Source organism: Bufo bufo, chromosome 7, assembly GCF_905171765.1.
Source record: "Bufo bufo chromosome 7, aBufBuf1.1, whole genome shotgun sequence".
Taxonomy (NCBI): domain Eukaryota; kingdom Metazoa; phylum Chordata; class Amphibia; order Anura; family Bufonidae; genus Bufo; species Bufo bufo.
In genome coordinates, this window is record NC_053395.1 from 113573265 (window position 1) to 113588108 (window position 14844).

Sequence of the window (14844 nt, forward strand, 5' to 3'; positions counted from 1 at the left end):
CCCTTAGGAAGATTGGCAAGCGCCAACCGCAGCGCCAACTCCAGACTCACGACGTTGGTTACTGCCACGTCCACTCTACAAGAGTGAAACCTTACAATTGGTGGAGGATGCGTGCAAGAGCAGTGAGGCTGGCGTGAACGCTGATATTTTGGGGTTATGCATTTTTCAGGCATGGTTGTATGGCGTACATTAAACCAGCTGTATTACAACCAGTGCCCCACGACAAACTGGAGACTGTTGTGAAGGTCCTCATAGAGGCTAATCTGCAGCAGTGAGAGACCAACCTGCAGCAACGTGAGGCTAATAAGCAGCATAAGGAGACTAACCAGTTGCTGCTACAACACGTGATGGCTTTGCAGACAGCAGGAGCAACCCCAAGCGTCCACGATGCCCGGAAAGCAGTCCGTGCCATGATTCCTAAGATGACCCCCGCAGACTACATCGAAACCTACCTGCCGATGTACGAGAAAAGCTACCCCATGACCAGTGGGCTGAGGTCGTTGCTCCATTCCTGGCATCAGATTCCTAGCGGGTGTATTTCGACTTGCCGGACGATCAAGCGGCCAACTACCAACAAGTAAAGGGTGAGATTTTGGCAAGACTGGGGGTGAATGTGTTGGTCCTGGGCCCAGCGGGTACATCAGTAGGGGGTTAAGCCGGTGGAGCCTGCGAGGACCCAGTATTATGATTAACTCCACCTCTTGCAAAAGTGGCTACAGCCTGATGTGCTGAGTCCCACGGCTATGCTGGATAGAAAATTGGCTGATATGTTCTGGAGGTCTCTGCCACTCCCTCTCCAGCACTGGATCGGTCAGGTGTCTCCTGGCAACGCCCTAGAAATGGTGGACCTGGTGCAGCGCTATGAGGCTAATAAGCCTGTTACAGGGGGTTCTTTTTGGAGGGGGGCAGTCAAACCCTGAAAATCTCCATCCCAGATCCGGCGACTTGTACCAACCAAACCCAACCGGGGTATACCCTATACAAACCTGGCTCTGATAGTCTGCTGGCGGTGTCAGGAGCCGGGCTATGTAAGAGCGGACTGTCCCCATCAGGTGGAACCCATGGAGACTAACTATGTCTACCGTCAGTCGCTATATGCCAGGAAGCTGTGTGCAGCAGGTACCCTAAATACTCTAAACCACCTGTGCCAGGTGGAGGTAGGAGACAGTCCAGCGGAGGCTCTGCTGGACTCAGGGAGTCTGGTATCCCTAGTAAGGGCTTTCCTGGTATGGTCAGCGGAGTATACTGGCCAGAAAGTCAGGGTCATGTGCATACATGGAGACTTAAAAGACTATCCCCCCGCCCTGGAGTCTCTAACAACAGGGGCTGGCAGATGGACTCACGACGTGGCAGTTGCGCCAAATCTACACTACGAACTTATAATAGGGAGAGACTTCCCGGGCTTCCCGGCACTGTGGCCTGCTATGAGAGTGACCGATACACATGAAACAATGGTAACCCTAGCAGAGTGGCCTGTCTCAGGGGTGAGCAGTATGAGCAATCTGTACCTGATAAAGGGGTGTTTTCTGCCCCGAAACGCGTTGTACCACCTGCCAAATTATTAAATCAAGTTTATATCGTCATCAAAAATTGTTTTTTGTGCCGTGGGAGTTTCTTCTCTTTATTTGGATTTATCCGCCTTCTTGGGGACTCCAGGCATCCCTACGTGGAAGTGCCTACATCCCTGGCCATCTGTCTTGGGGGCCTATTACGACCCCCTTCAAGCCTTCAGTAGTGTTGTGCCTATTGATTGCACAACCCATTAAGGTGAGCCTCCAATCTGGAGTACTTTATGTTCATTTATTTAACCGGACTGTACTACCCTATGGTGCGCCTTTTGTGTTTTTCATAGAGAAACACTGCCTGTTACGTTGGCTCAGGGGGGAGACCAGAACCCTGGGAACCTGAGACCGAAGGGCCAGCGGTAGGGGTGACCGCCACTTCAATGGAAGCGGGGGAGACAACCCCGCTAAGTGTGATGGTGGGAGATGTGGAGGACTTGCCGCCGGGTCCTGAATTGGCATACCTCAATGTTTCCGGTGATAATTTTGGTACCGCCCAAGGTTGGGCCCAACCCTATCCCGCACCTGGGAAAATGGGTTAATAGTAGATGGTGAACCACAACAACCTGGGGCAGAGTCAGTGTTTCCCCGTTTTGTGGTTCATGAGGATATGTTGTATCGGGTAAACCAACTACGGGGTGAGCCTATTGAACAGTTGGTAGTCCCAAAGACTTATCGCAAGCTTGTGTTAGATCTAGACCACCAACACGTTCTCGGGGGTCACCTGGGGCTGCAGAAAATTCAGGATCGCATTCTACAGCGGTTTTAATGGCCCAGCATATTCAAAGAAGCGGAAGAGTTTTGAATGTCTTGCACGAGCTGCCAGAAAACTAGCCCCAGCCACATTTCCGTAGTCCCCTAGTACCTCTCCCGATTATCGAAGTACTGTTTGACCGAATAGTTATGGACCTCATAGGCCCAGTACCGAAGTCCGCCAGAGGGCATCAACACATCTTAGTCATTCTAGACTACGCCACTCGGTACCCGGAGGTAGTGCCACTGCGACATACCCCGGCCAAACTTATAGCTAAGGAGTTAATGGAGATGTTTTCACGAGTAGGACTACCTAAAGAGGTTCTGACCGACCAAGGGACCCCTTTTATGTCCAAGGTGATGAGGGAACTCTGTAACTTGCTGCACATAAAACAACTATGGACGTACGTTTACCATCCACAAACAGACGGTCTGGTAGAAAGGTTTAAACAAACATAAAAAAATATGTTGAAAAAGGAAGTGTCTAAAGAAGGGAATAAATAGGGCCTCCTTCTGCCCTATCTCATGTTCGCAGTGCGAGAGGTACTCCAGGCCTCTACTGGGTTCTCGCCCTTCGAACTGCTATATGGCAGACACCCTCAGGGTCTCTTGCATGTAGCCAAAGAGGCGTGGGAGCATATGGAGGCAGCTCAGCGAGCCCAGAGTCGGGTCTATAATTGGCAGGTTCGGGTCCGGATCTTTAACCGGGGTGATCGGTTGTTGGTTCTGGTGCTGACAGTGGACAGTAAGTTCCTGGCCAGGTGGTAGGGCCCCTACAAGGAACTCGAGAAAATTGGAGGAGATGTAAACTACAAGGTATACCAGCCAGGGCAGCGAAAGCCGAAGCAGGTTTACTTTGTGAATTTACTCAAACCGTGGAAAGATAGGGAAACCTGCACAGAAGAAAGCCAGCGGCCGGGTTATTGAGGAGAAGAAGTACTGGCCCCTCTTTCTGATGCAAGAGAGGGGGCTGCCACAGTAAAAATTGCTAGAGCCTACAATAACCCAAAAACCGAACCTCACTCCCCAACTTACTGCAACTTGTACAAAAAAAGAGCAAGGATTTAACAAGGTAAAAAAATCTCATTTTATTCATTATAAATCACATGAACATTACAGGTGAGACTCAAAAGGGACAGAACATGGAGACTGGGCCACAAAAGGGCTCTGCAATGTGGAGAATCACAATGGAGGATAATGTGACCATATACAGCAGGTAACAGACAATTAACAGAAGCTGTGAATATTGGAGTAGTTGCGGGTGCAATTGCTGTCCCCTAGTGTTGAACAACTACCTAGCTCTTATTCACAGCGTCCCAGCAATGGATGCTGTAGGGTGTAATTGGACGGTGCAATACTACTCATAAAGATGGCATATAACAATAACTGTAAATCACTAGTCCCACCCTAATCCAGATACCATGTTACCTACCCATGTTGCTGCTGAAAAATGGTGACACGGTTCCCCCACTGCTTCAACCTCAACACGTGTTTCGCCACGTAGGCTTCGTCAGGAGGTACAAAACTGCACCCGCAACTACTCCAATATTCACAGCTTCTGTTAATTGTCTGTTACCTGCTGTATATGGTCACATTATCCCCCATTGTGATTCTCCACATTGCAGAGCCCTTTTGTGGCCCAGTCTCCATGTTCTGTCCCTTTTGAGTCTCACCTGTAATGTTCATGTGATTTATAATTAATAAAATGAGATTTTTTTACCTTGTTAAATCCTTGCTCTTTTTTTGTACAGTAAAAATTGCTGACAGCCTCTCCTCTAAACAGACTCAGGAGGCTAGGGAGTTCGTCAGTCTGAACACGACGGGACGTTGCGATTTTGTAACGACTTTCGAAAACTTAACGAGGTTTCCAAATTGGATGCGCATCTCATGCCCCGGGTGGATGAGCTCATCGAGAGGTTAAGACAAGCCAGGTATTTTTCTGTTTTGGACCTCACGAAAGGGTACTGGCAGGTGCCCTTAACGGAGGCTGCCAAAGAGAAAACTGCCTTCATCACGCCTGAGGGGCTGTATCAATATAAGGTCTTACCCTTTGGTCTGCATGGCGCCCCCGCCACTTTTTAGCGACTAATGGACATTGTGCTTCGTACACGTCATCGGTAAGCTTCAGCTTACCTGGACGATATTGTCATCCACAGTACTCACTGGGAAAGTCAACTACCCAAAGTGCAGGCTGTAGTGGACTCCCTTCGGAAAGCTGGCCTAACCGCTAACCCCAAAAAATGTGCGATAGGGTTAGAAGAGACTAAGTACCTGGGGTATGTCATTAAGCGCAGAGTAATCAAACGCCAAGTGAACAAAATAGAGGGGATACGGAATTGGCCCCGACCTGTCACCACTAGGAAAATAAAGTCATTCCTGGGAATGGTGGGCTATTACATGAGGTTTGTTCCTCAGTTTGCTAATCTAGCCGGGCCCTTGACAGGGCTCTTGAAGGGACGGAAATCAGTGATGGTTCGCTGGGATGATCGGGCGGAAGAGGCTTTTGCCACTTTGAAGTCGGCCCTGTGTGGGTCCCCGGTTTTGGTGATGCCCGATTACAAGAGGCAGTTCGTGGTACAAACTGATGCCTCCGAAGTAGGCCTTGGTGCTGTGTTGTCTCAGAAAGTCAACGGGTAGGAGCATCCCATTGTCTTCCCAAGCAGTAAGCTCACCCAAGCCGAAACCAGGTACAGTATAGTGGAGAGAGTGTGCCTGGCTATCAAGTGGGCACTCGAGTCTCTCCGCTACTATTTGTTGGGGAGAAAGTTCCGCCTGGTGACCGACCACTCCCCTTTCAGGTGGATGAGCCAGGCCAAAGACAGGAATGCCCGGGTCACCAGATGTTTTTTGTCTCTGCAGAACTTTAAGTTCTTGGTAGAACACAGAGCAGGCCGATTGCAGGGAAACGTGGATGCCCTGTTCCGGGTACATTGTATGGTGTGTGTCCACCCCCTCAGGGTTGAACAAAGGGGGGGAGGGTATGTGACACAGTGAGGTGTTGTGTCTTGCAAGGCAGCCAGGTGAGGTCAAATACCGGACCGGAGTTTAAGTGCCGGTCCGGGTTTTGGCAGCACTTGGCTGTCCTTAAATAGGCAGCTGGGCTCAGCAGAGATGTCTCCGTTTTGGGGAATCTGAGGCTTTGTGCCGTGCAGGAGGGCTGAGAGCCGCACGCTGGGGAAACAGGCCCCCTAAAGCCTGCTGTGGACTACTGGAGGCAGAACTGCCAGCAAGGTGACTTATGTTATATGAACTTTCCATTGTGTGTGAAATAACACCAAGACTGCAAAGTTACGTGCTGTTTTGTTCAATTGCCTCAAGTGTGAATAAACACTGACGTTTTGAGTTAAGAACTTGTATTTTGCCTCTGTACTGCGCCTGCTTACCGTATCTACCAGAGCGAACCCCCACAGGGTGCATAGGCACTGATCAGCGTAGCTTGTTTTCCACGTAGTAATGGAAGTTGCAGTGACATGAGCCGATCGTTTACACCCTTAGGAAGATTGGCAAGCGCCAACTCCATACTCACGACGTTGGTTACTGCCACGTCCACACCAAAAGAATATATAGCCGCCTCCTGTTTCTGTGAGTTGACCTTCATTTGCTAAGCGAGTTTCACACAGGACCACAATGTCTATTTCAAACCTTGCAAGCTCTCTAGCTACCAGAGCTGTTCTTCTTTCTGGGCGATCTGCTAATGGGTTGTCTTGAAGCGTACGTACATTCCATGTGCCAATAGTAAGTGGTAATACCTTTTGTCTCATCTTGGGTTTTGTATTTTGACCGCAAGAAATGGTATTCCCTCCAGCCACGGTAAGCTGGACAGGGTTTTGAGAGAAGCAAAAATGTTTAGGGCATCTTTTCTAGCCCCTTCCTCATACTACGGAGGTGAGCAGTGTTAGCCTAAAGAGGGCTGCTCAGTCATTCAGGTAGATGCCGAATCCAGCTGTTGCTTCGTCAGTATGAAGACAACCATTAGACCAGAGCCGCCTGTGTGCAAGTCCGCGTCCACAGCTCCCAGTGATTCCACACCTGCTGCTTCATCGCTCGCCTATCGCCACAGGACAACTGGTTGAGATGTCAAGACTTGCGCGTGATTTGGATTTATTTAAGTGAGGGAGAGGTGCGCAGAGTCAGCCTCACTCTCTCTTCCCAGATTACATCTTGCTCCAATGTCAGGACAGAAGTCGAGACGTTTGGAGATGCACTGGGCTACTCTCAACCTAGTTTAGCCAGCCTGTCGAAGCTGATGCCCGGGGTATGGCCGATGCGCATGTTACAGCTACTAGGAGTCACAGGTGAGGGCTGAGTGTCAGGTGGGGACCAAAGGTGTACGAGCTGCCCTGAAAAGCGCTCGACATGCCCTCCACCAGGTACTACCCCTCCCTAGACACCCCAGATAAAATTACTCACTATAATCCTTAACCTCTTAAGGACACAGGGCGTACAGGTACGCCCTGATGTCCTGGTACTTAAGGACACAGGGCGTACCTGTACGTCCTGTGTATTTCTGATCACCGCCGCACGGCGGGCGGTGATCGGGCACCTTGGGTCAATGCACGGTGGGAAGGGGGGGTTACCGCGAGCCCCCCGTGTCAGCAATCGCTGCAAACCGCAGGTCAATTCATACCTGCGATTTGCTGCTTTTACGAGAGTTGCGGCAAGCGGTCCCCGTGCAGCTGGAAGGGGGACCCGATGGCATGGAAGGCAGCGCGATGCCTTCCTTAGGCATCGGCGCTACCTTCCTTAGGCATCGGCGCTGCCTTACAGTGACGAGCCTGTGAGATCCAGCCCCCTGGATCTCACAGCCAATGCATTCCAATACAGAAGTAATAAAAAAAAAAAAAGCTTACATATTAGGTATCGCACGGTGTTAAAAAAGCTATTTTTTGGTCACCTTACATCACAAAAAGTGTAATAGCAAGCGATCAAAAAGTCATACACACGCCAAAATAGTGTCAATCAAACAGTCATCTCATCCCGCAAAAATCATGCCCTACCCAAGATAATCGCCCAAAAACTGAAAAAACTATGGCTTTCAGACTATGGAAACACTAAAACATGATTTTTAATTTTTTTTTAAAAAGAAATCAATCATTGTGTAAAACTTACATAAATAAAAAAAACTGTATACATATTAGGTATCGCCGCGTCAGTGACAACCTGCTCTATAAAATTACCACATGATCTAACCTGTCAAATGAATGTTGTAAATAACACAAAAAAAATACGGTGCCAAAACACCTATTTCTTATTACATTGCCTCACAAAAAGTGTAATATAAAGCAAACAAAAATCATATGTACCCTAAACTAGTACCAACAAAACTGCCACCCTATCCCGTAGTTTCTAAAATGGGGTCACTTTTTTTGGAGTTTCTACTCTAGAGGTGCATCAGGGGGGATTCAAATGGGACATGGTGTCAAAAAACCAGTCCAGCGAAATCTGCCTTCTAAAAACCGTATGGCATTCCTTTCCTTCTGTGCCCTGCCGTTTGCCCGTACAGCAGTTTACGGCAACTTATGGAGTGTTTCTGTAAACTACAGAATCAGGGCCATAACTATTGAGTTTTGTTTGACTGTTAATCCTTGCTTTGTAACTGGAAAAAAAATATTAAAATGGAAAATCTGCCCAAAAAGTGAAATTTTAAAATTATATCTCTATTTTCCACTAATTCTTGTGGAACACCTAAAGGGTTAACAAAGTTTGTAAAACCAGTTTTGAATACCTTGAGGGGTGTAGTTTCCAGAATGGGGTCATTTTTGGGTGGTTTCTATTATGTAAGCCTCACAAAGTGACTTCAGACCTGAACAGGTACTGAAAAAGTGGGTTTTTGAACATTTCTGAAAAATGTCAAGATTTGCCTCTAAACTTCTAAGCCTCGTAAAATCCCCAAAAAATAAAATATCATTCCCAAAATGATCCAAACATGAAGTAGACATTTGGGGAATGTAAAGTAATAACTATTTTTGGAGGTATTACTATGTATTATAGAAGTAGAGAAATAGAAACTTAAAAATTTGCACATTTTTCAAAATTTTTGGTAAAATTTGGTATTTTTTTAATAAATAAAAAAGATTTTTTTTTACTCCATTTTACCAGTGTCATGAAGTGCAATATGTGACGAAAAAACTATCTCAGAATGGCCTGAATAAGTCAAAGTGTTTTAAAGTTATCATCACATAAAGTGACACTGGTTAGATTTGCTAAAAATAAAATGAGCCCGGTCCCTAAGGGGTTAAAAACTATTTTGATGTTTTGCTGTTCACCCTTGCTTTTTTAAAGAAATAAATTAATTAACCCCTTCGCAACTGCCATACGGCTATATACGTGCTATTTGCACATGCTCCGTGCAGCTAGCACGTATATACACGTGCTGGCAGCGCTTTAATCCCAGCGCTGATCATCTTTGGGATTAAAGCTTCTGCAATCTAGCAGGAGCAGTTCAGGTCCTGGCTGACAGACGCAGCAGGGACCCTGAGGAGAAGACAGGTGCAGTTTATTACCGCTTCTGTCATCTCCTGTACCGACAAGAGGACAGCACTGCACGAGCGCAGGGGGAGGAAGCCGCTTCCTCTGCTACTCCCAGCGGTCACATGACCGCCAGGGGCAGGAGCAGAGCTGCAAGGTCTAAGAAGATTCTGATCAGCTCTGCCTGTGTGTCATTCCCCTTCAGGGAATGGATCCACAGGATTTACTTTATGCTGTTAAAAACAAAGCAGGGCGCACCATAGGGTAATACCGTTGGTAGACAGATAAAATAAATGGTTCCAGTACAGGGCTCACCTTTTGTGGTTGTGCTATCTGTAGGCACAACTCTAGTAAAAGCTTGTCAGTAACTGCGATGGAGTCACGATTCACTGGTGGATCTGCAGCCGCGGAGGGATGACTTCTTGTCGGAGATCCCTGAAGTCTCCAAGAAGTGGTAGGATACAGAGATAAATAGATAAAATATCCCAGGGCGCAAGAATCCAGTCCAGATGGTAATAGTAGATAGAAACGTATTTATTGCAGAAGTACAACGCGTTTCGGGGAGTAGTTCCCCTTCATCAGGTACATGACACTGCATATGAAATCACAAACACACAGCATTTAAATACACTTAAAAAAAACGCCAAAATGAAAAAGTAGGCGGAGCTAAGAAAAGGGGGAGTGGTTGGTGGGGAAGAGTCCCCAGCAGATGTGCATAGATTAAAAGTTCAATAGTTAATGATATAAAATATATAATAATGACAATGCACCATCATTGCTGGTGAAGCCAGAAATGTGGGGGTGTGGTGCTCCGATCAGTTTATCTGCCTCTGATCAAGGAGCGCTCGCATTGAAGGGGGAGGTCACATGATCGGAGCCCGGTCACGTGATCGCGGCTTGCCGGCAGCAGATAGTATCCTGGTTGCTGGGTAACCAGGACGCTTACTGGCCGCACTGATGTATTGCGGACACGAGCGCAGCGAGGATGACAGGGGAGGGGGGTGGAGTCGGTGTTGCAGGGAGGGCAGACCTGTAGTGTGAAATCTATTAATAGCAAGGGGAGGCTCTGTCATATTAACCGGGTCAGGGGCTGAAGGGAGTAGAAATGTGAGACGATCAAGACAGATGAATTGATGATACTTGATGCTAAAGATATTAATCGCTTCTGATAATGATATGATAGCATATAAAATAATTATCCATTAGAGGGTATTGGATTTAGTGATGCATAATTAGTAGTAGAAGAACCAACTGATAGAATAATTATCAACCAATAATTGATTGGGGGCTGATGATTGGAGAATGATGGGATGGTGAGGAGGGAGGTGATAAACGAATTGGAAGGTATTACTCCATAGTGATGCATGTACATGTTGTTTATTACAGCAAATGATGAAAAAATATTAATAATGGGTATAATAATGGATCAAAAAAAAAAAAAAAAGTAGAAAATGTGCAGAAAAAACGGTGGCGGTGGGATATGCATGTAAAGTACTACATTACACAACCGTGGGGGACCTCGGCTGTTTAAAATAGGGAATGTCACGATTGAAACATAACTGAACCCGGGCTATTTTAGAGGTTTATCTCGAAGGCCTCATTAAGACCGAATGGGTTAAGGCAGTTGAGTTTGTATATCCAAAACATCTCGCGCCTTTTGATCGACTGCATGACATTGTGGCAATCGGAGCTGATTTGTTCAATGGGCGTGATGAAAAAGCCAGTGGCGAGGCCCTCATGGCGAATGGTTGCGTGTCGAGACACGCTGTGCTTTAGAAAACCTTTTTTGATATTCGACCGATGTTTATTGAGCCTGTTGCGCAAGGTTTGGATTGTCCGCCCCACGTACTGTAGGCCGCAGGGACATTCCAGTAGGTAGATAACGTTCTTTGATCCACAGTCTAAATGTTGTCTGATGGAGAAGGTTCCCCCATTAGATCTACTTTGGAAAGAAGTTGACATCCGTATAGCGGTACAGCAGAGACATTTGGGTTGGTTACATCTGAAGCTGCCAGGTTGTTCGGAGTGTTGGGTTCTCGTAGCGGAAGGTTTGTGGTCGAATCTGTCGGCACGCAGTTTGCTTGGAGCTAATAGATTTTTTAAAGTTTTAGCTCTCCTGAACGTCAAGGGAGGATGGCTGGGTAATGATTTGGATAGGAATGGATCGCTTCTTAGGATATGCCAGTGTTTGGATAGTATGCTCCTAATATCCTTATGGTTATTGCTGTATGTCGTAATAAAGTTAGTGCTCCATTTATTTTCAGATTTCTTGTTTTTTTTTATATTTTCAGTGATATCATCTGTAATATCGTTTTTATTAGTGGGTTGGCAGTTTTCTTGTGTGAGGGTTTTTGCTTTGTTGAAGGCCGCTTCTATGATTGGGAGAGGATAACCTTTTTGTATGAACCTCTTACGGATGATCTCACTCTGGGACATGAAGTCTTTGTCTAGGGAGCAGTTTCTTCTAATTCGTTTAAACTGGCCGAAGGGAATATTGGTTTTCCATTTTTTGTAGTGAGAACTGGTAAAGTCCAGATAGCTGTTGCAGTCCACCTTTTTGAAATGCGTGCGTGATTCTAATTTATTATTAATGACATTCAGTTCCAGGTCCAGGTACTCAATTTGCGTCTGATTGTGGGTTCCGGACAGGGTGATGCCCCAACTCCACTGATTGGGGCATCACCCTGTCCGGAACCCACAATCAGACGCAAATTGAGTACCTGGACCTGGAACTGAATGTCATTAATAATAAATTAGAAACACGCACGCATTTCAAAAAGGTGGACTGCAACAGCTATCTGGACTTTACCAGTTCTCACTACAAAAAATGGAAAACCAATATTCCCTTCGGCCAGTTTAAACGAATTAGAAGAAACTGCTCCCTAGACAAAGACTTCATGTCCCAGAGTGAGATCATCCGTAAGAGGTTCATACAAAAAGGTTATCCTCTCCCAATCATAGAAGCGGCCTTCAACAAAGCAAAAACCCTCACACAAGAAAACTGCCAACCCACTAATAAAAACGATATTACAGATGATATCACTGAAAATATAAAAAAAAACAAGAAATCTGAAAATAAATGGAGCACTAACTTTATTACGACATACAGCAATAACCATAAGGATATTAGGAGCATACTATCCAAACACTGGCATATCCTAAGAAGCGATCCATTCCTATCCAAATCATTACCCAGCCATCCTCCCTTGACGTTCAGGAGAGCTAAAACTTTAAAAAATCTATTAGCTCCAAGCAAACTGCGTGCCGACAGATTCGACCACAAACCTTCCGCTACGAGAACCCAACACTCCGAACAACCTGGCAGCTTCAGATGTAACCAACCCAAATGTCTCTGCTGTACCGCTATACGGATGTCAACTTCTTTCCAAAGTAGATCTAATGGGGGAACCTTCTCCATCAGACAACATTTGGACTGTGGATCAAAGAACGTTATCTACCTACTGGAATGTCCCTGCGGCCTACAGTACGTGGGGCGGACAATCCAAACCTTGCGCAACAGGCTCAATAAACATCGGTCGAATATCAAAAAGGGTTTTCTAAAGCACAGCGTGTCTCGACACGCAACCATTCGCCATGAGGGCCTCGCCACTGGCTTTTCCATCACGCCCATTGAACAAATCAGCTCCGATTGCCACAATGTCATGCAGTCGATCAAAAGGCGCGAGATGTTTTGGATATACAAACTCAACTGCCTTAACCCATTCGGTCTTAATGAGGCCTTCGAGATAAACCTCTGAAATAGCCCGGGTTCAGTTATGTTTCAATCGTGACATTCCCTATTTTAAACAGCCGAGGTCCCCCACGGTTGTGTAATGTAGTACTTTACATGCATATCCCACCGCCACCGTTTTTTCTGCACATTTTCTACTTTTTTTTTTTTTGATCCATTATTATACCCATTATTAATATTTTTTCATCATTTGCTGTAATAAACAACATGTACATGCATCACTATGGAGTAATACCTTCCAATTCGTTTATCACCTCCCTCCTCACCATCCCATCATTCTCCAATCATCAGCCCCCAATAAATTATTGGTTGATAATTATTCTATCAGTTGGTTCTTCTACTACTAATTATGCATCACTAAATCCAATACCCTCTAATGGATAATTATTTTATATGCTATCATATCATTATCAGAAGCGATTAATATCTTTAGCATCAAGTATCATCAATTCATCTGTCTTGATCGTCTCACATTTCTACTCCCTTCAGCCCCTGACCCGGTTAATATGACAGAGCCTCCCCTTGCTATTAATAGATTTCACACTACAGGTCTGCCCTCCCTGCAACACCGACTCCACCCCCCTCCCCTGTCATCCTCGCTGCGCTCGTGTCCGCAATACATCAGTGCGGCCAGTAAGCGTCCTGGTTACCCAGCAACCAGGATACTACCTGCTGCCGGCAAGCCGCGATCACGTGACCGGGCTCCGATCATGTGACCTCCCCCTTCAATGCGAGCGCTCCTTGATCAGAGGCAGATAAACTGATCGGAGCACCACACCCCCACATTTCTGGCTTCACCAGCAATGATGGTGCATTGTCATTATTATATATTTTATATCATTAACTATTGAACTTTTAATCTATGCACATCTGCTGGGGACTCTTCCCCACCAACCACTCCCCCTTTTCTTAGCTCCACCTACTTTTTCATTTTGGCGTTTTTTTTTAGTGTATTTAAATGCTGTGTGTTTATGTGATTTCATATGCAGTGTCATGTACCATCTGGACTGGATTCTTGCGCCCTGGGATATTTTATCTATTTATCTCTGATTCCCCTTCAGGGGGCTGTTTCCCCCTGTAACTGGGGCTCCTGTTACAGTGTAAACAGTGAAAGAAAAAGTAAAAAAAAAAAGTCGGTGTCCTCCAGAGGTCTTTTAATGACCTCCTGGGGGAAAGATTATGTGTCCAAAATGTTTTTTAATATAAGTAAAAAAATATATATATTAAAAATACAAATAAAAAAAATATATAAAAAATGCCGTCGCTAACAGAAAGAGTCACCATAATCGCCTCGTTCTCTCAAAACCTATACATGTTATATATGAAAATGATCGTCACAAAATAGGTAACCCATTGCAGTTATACATTATTGTGTCAGTTTTAATATTTAAGAAATAAAAAATAAATACTTTATAATAATAATTAGCAGTTTTCCTCCAAATTAAACCTATTACCTATTTTGTGACGATCGTTTTCATATATAACATGTATAGGTTTGAGAGAACCTCTAAAAAAAACTCTAAAAAACCATTCTAATGAAAAGTCCTAAGAGTCAAGTAAAAAAAAAACATCACTAAACCACCAGGTGCACAAAATCACAAAAAGTTGCTTGGACATTCAGGCCTTTTTGGGCCCAGTCATGAAAGGGTTAAAGTGGACAATCTGCAAAAAAATAAAACAAGTTTCTAAACTCAATTTCAAATAATTTGAAATGTATAGTTTGTAAAATGGGTGGTTTCTATTATGTATGCCCCTGAAAGGCACTTCCGAACTGGATTGGTCCAAAAGTCAGTTTTGGAAAATTTCTTGATAATTCTAAAATGCTAAGCCTTTAAAAATGGAGATTTACAAAATGATGCCAACGGTAGACATATGTTGAATGATCATTATTAACTATTTTATAAGGTATCACTATCTGTCTTAGAAGCAGAGCGACCCAAATTTACCACTAACATGAAGTAAGATTTGTCATGAAAAAACACTCAATCACCAGGATAAGTAAAAGCATCTTAAAGTTATTACCACATAAAGTGACATGACAGATTTGCAGAATGAGGCTCTATAAAGGAAGAAGTTAAATGCCGATTCCTTCAACTATACTGGTAATATACAGACGAGTCCACCCTTACCTCATCTCAAATTTGGTTAAGGATTCCAAAACAATATCTCGACATGCTAGCAAAACCCTTTAACAAGCTGCAATCCACATCACAACTACTGGGTGCCACACAGAGATAAATACTAGAATAGCAATCTCATGACAGTGTTTTTTTTTTTTTTTTGTTTTTTTTAAAAGCTGGTAATCTCGCA

The 14844-nt window shown here is 45.0% G+C and overlaps 1 protein-coding gene across 2 annotated transcripts in view; it reads right to left on the minus strand.

Annotated features, from left to right (window-relative positions):
- HIBCH (3-hydroxyisobutyryl-CoA hydrolase) overlaps positions 1-14844 on the minus strand; it is a 516160-nt gene that overhangs the window by 255640 nt on the left and 245676 nt on the right. The window lies entirely within an intron of this gene.